This window comes from Amphimedon queenslandica, unplaced genomic scaffold, assembly GCF_000090795.2.
Source record: "Amphimedon queenslandica unplaced genomic scaffold, v1.1 AMPQUscaffold_9666_Cont18201, whole genome shotgun sequence".
NCBI lineage: Eukaryota > Metazoa > Porifera > Demospongiae > Haplosclerida > Niphatidae > Amphimedon > Amphimedon queenslandica.
The window spans coordinates 1-4,014 of record NW_003550062.1 but is presented as its reverse complement, the minus strand read 5'-3'; the positions used below and the strand labels follow the sequence as shown (position 1 = coordinate 4,014).

The window sequence follows — 4,014 nt, the reverse complement described above, 5'->3', positions numbered from 1 at the left end:
GGTCGGTTGGTCCGGTCCGGTCCGTTTTTGGTAGGGTCTCAAAAGCGGACGGACGGACGGACCCGCCCCGCCCGAAAAGGACGGACGGACTGATGCGGGCCCGACAGGACCATAGATATCCATGTAAAGGACAATCATTCGTGGATAGCCTGTCTTTAAGACACTTCTATACTTGGACAATAAATTTATGTACGTATTAACTATGCTAGGACCAATAGTAGAGGTCATGTTAGCGAAAATGTAACTTTATCAATGCAAAATTGCTACTACAGGCTGCATGAAGCATCACAATACTGAGCCATCACTTGAATTCTATTTGTTATTCTTAACAGGAGTTCAGTGACACCATTTTAATGATTTCTCTATATTATTTGGTGCAAGTCTATATCTTCAATCAATATATTCAAAGAGGAATTACCATTTACAGTGAATATAAGCAGGAATACAATGTAGACTACATAGGATGACTATTATAATAAAAACTGCAATTTTTTAGGGTAATAATTATATTTTGTGTGTTACCAATAGCAATCTTTAGTAAATTGGTTGCAAATCAACCTGATGAGACTGTTGACTTATACTTTTATGTAAGTTATTTCATCACAGCTGTACGTATAATATCTATGTTTTAACACTATAAAATTAGGATTATATATGATGTAAGTGAAGTTGAATCCATTGTAATGCCTTGTCATGTTAGAAGCCACTAGATTTTAATTGTAAGTTCTTTTTAAAATTTACATGTCTACAATATTAATAGTGGATTTTATAGGTTATTAAGCGTCATAAATCAATTTTTTAATTTTGATTCTATTGAAAAATATTTTACTGTGACAAAACAAGCAAGTGCTGGTATGAATCAAAATTTTATTTGAATTAATGTTTTGTTGTTCAAATTGGATAGTCTGCTGTCATTTTATTTGAAGAAAAAGGTAGGGGTGCACACACAGAAGTTTAACTTTTCAGACTAGGTATACAAACATACTATGAAGTGGTATGTACAAACTTACAAATTTTAGTTTATTATTGCAACAGTTTGTATCCAAACAAGACAGTTCCATTGACTGTGGTGCTTATCTGTGCAAATTATGCATATCTAATATGTTATTGTTAAAATTAATTGACTTTTAGTTTGCCTATACATCATACTGTGTTGTGATGGAGTGTTCTGATATGTTGTCCAAATATAAATTCTATTGTAATGGTTATGCTCTGTCATAACATTGTTTATTAGATAACTTCAAAATTTTTGAGGCAATGGCTTATGACTCTCATGCTTCACAGTTTCAGGTACAATTTGCTATTGAAATGGAATATCATTTTTATATAGGTGGAAGACAATAACTATTAGCGTTGCAACCAGAGTTGCTTAGTGCTGAACAACTCTTTACAATGATTTACAAGCATTGAAAAGGGATCTGCAAAAAAAGTGTGGCATTCCTAGCCCAGGTATGACAAAAATAAATATACTAGAAGTAGATCTAACTGTATAATTTTTACATTTATTACGTAGGATAACTACTTTTTAGGCTAGATTCTAAAGCTCAATATGACTATTTTAAAGGGTCTCCTTATCTTTAAAGAGCAGTGATTTCAAGGATATTGAACTATTATTATTTTAATTGTGTAATTAAATGAAATCAGTATCTCAGTATAGTGTTGCATGCAATAGCACTGATAAAAATTAATCATAAAATTTCACTATGTTCATTATTAGACTTACACCAAATAATATAGAGAAATCATTAAAATGGTGTCACTGAACTCCTGTTAAGAATAACAAATAGAATTCAAGTGATGGCTCAGTATTGTGATGCTTCATGCAGCCTGTAGTAGCAATTTTGCATTGATAAAGTTACATTTTCGCTAACATGACCTCTACTATTGGTCCTAGCATAGTTAATACGTACATAAATTTATTGTCCAAGTATAGAAGTGTCTTAAAGACAGGCTATCCACGAATGATTGTCCTTTACATGGATATCTATGGTCCTGTCGGGCCCGCATCAGTCCGTCCGTCCTTTTCGGGCGGGGCGGGTCCGTCCGTCCGTCCGCTTTTGAGACCCTACCGTTGAATCTCGGCCCCGATACCGGCGGAATCTCGGCCCTGATATTTGTCCCCGACCCCGGAGTGTCCTTCTGGGCTTCCATAACTTCCTTAACTAATTGGGGCGAGCCAAAGGCTCAAAGCTAGTCTCGCAAGCCATGCGCAAGCCAGACCATTCCTAGTCATTGGGGTGGACCAGGACCATATCTTTTGGTGGACTAGTCTCGCTAGGGGTGGACTAAAGCCAAAGCGAGCCCCACCCATCCGACCAGAGATATCATCATTATATATTATTTTAGTACTATCACAGTCAGAGATGTCTTATATTCTATATCACTTTATAGTGGCATCGGTCATGGAGGTCTTGGAGCAGTACTTCATGAATTCTATTGTAGATGAAAGTTACTTGAAGAAATGGATTGTCCCATATCTATGGAAAAAGGCGGTTTCAAAAAGTTGCAGATTTTGAGTTTCTAGAACGTCAGGATTTAATAGGCAAGTTCAGTTGTGCCTCCATGCAAACATACTAGATCTATAGCTGACAGTATGACATGCACAAACTGTTACATAGAACATAGCGTATGGTATAGAGAACATTAACCACACAAACCCTTTTAGTAGACTTTATAGCATAAGGTAGATCTAGATAGTGTGGGGTCAATGAGCCACATGCATTGCATGCATGCCACAGGCTATAGACCTATATATTTTTGCAGATTTGGATGTGGATGATGTGATTAAGAGAAGACTGTGGAAGTTTATTTTTAAAGAAAATTCCTTTATATCTGACACAATTCATGACTTCAATCTAGATGCTGAACTTTTTATTCGATATATTTTTTGCGATTTTGATCTCTTTGCCAATGATAAAGCCGAAAGCAAGCTTGTCAACATAACACCATCAATGAGTCTTAATGACATTACAAGAATGATATGTAGTGAAAACAAAATTCCTCAAGAAGAAACAATTGAGCTTTATTCAAGTGAAGGGTACCCATTACAGAACGAGACACCTACGGTGCTTGGACTCGCCGCAGTTGCTGCTGTATTTATGGGATGAAACAGTGAATTGTGGTATGTAGCTATCTGCATCATATGATGTATCCATCAGAGCAATTGGCATCAGTTTTAATATTTCTTCTTAGCATAATTACAAAATTGTTCTTACACTTTGTGCTGCTGTCTTATGTCAAATATATCATAAAATTCTTCATCAAATTTTGCAATGAATCACAAGAAAGAAAGGGACACAGAAGTCCCAAACACTTTAGTCCCTTCCAAAAATTATGCACATGTTTTAATTTCTGTTTGAATTGCTGTTTTAATAACCTACACTGTGCTTTTATACTGATTGTATGTCATCATATCATTGTGGGTTGTCCTCTCTGAATTTTGATTGATGTACCACATGAAAGCATATGTGGGTTGCCCTTTATGAATTAATTATAGTTAAATTCCAATTATTAATAGAGGCGTGGCTTCTTTGCCAATAAAAAATGGCCTCAGCACATGCATGAACTAGCCCAGAGGAGGTAGGACACGGTTGACCTTTGATTAATAATTGCAAAGTTCAATTGCATTCCATTGGTATCACGTGATGCAAAATGGCCAAATTCTTCCACTAGTACCACTTCTAACAATAATTTAGAGCATCAAGATAGAGTCAATGGGACTTTCATTAATTCACTAGAAACTATGATAGGTGCAGTAATTTTTAACATCTTAAACTAGCGAAGATTGATTTATCTGATGAAGTAAAGAAGAGAATCAAAGTTAAGATGCACTGTCTCTTTCTCCTTCTTATATTCATGTCTATAATCAAAATAAGAAATATTCTCCATACAATGGTGATTTTAACAACCGTCAAGGGTCGTCATAGATCTCTCTAGTTCTGCAGTAGTAGCTAGTTTTGTGATACAATCATCAGAAAGCTGCCATTTTTCATCACGTGATACCAATGGAATGCA

General features: G+C 35.7%; 1 long non-coding RNA gene across 1 annotated transcript; it reads left to right on the top strand.

Moving 5' to 3' along the window:
* Positions 1-939: 939 nt before the first annotated feature.
* LOC109590682 (uncharacterized) lies at positions 940-1,729 on the top strand. Its single transcript, XR_002189447.1, has 2 exons — positions 940-1,449; positions 1,514-1,729. It is a non-coding gene; the product is annotated as an uncharacterized LOC109590682 (long non-coding RNA).
* The last annotated feature ends 2,285 nt before the right edge of the window (positions 1,730-4,014 follow it).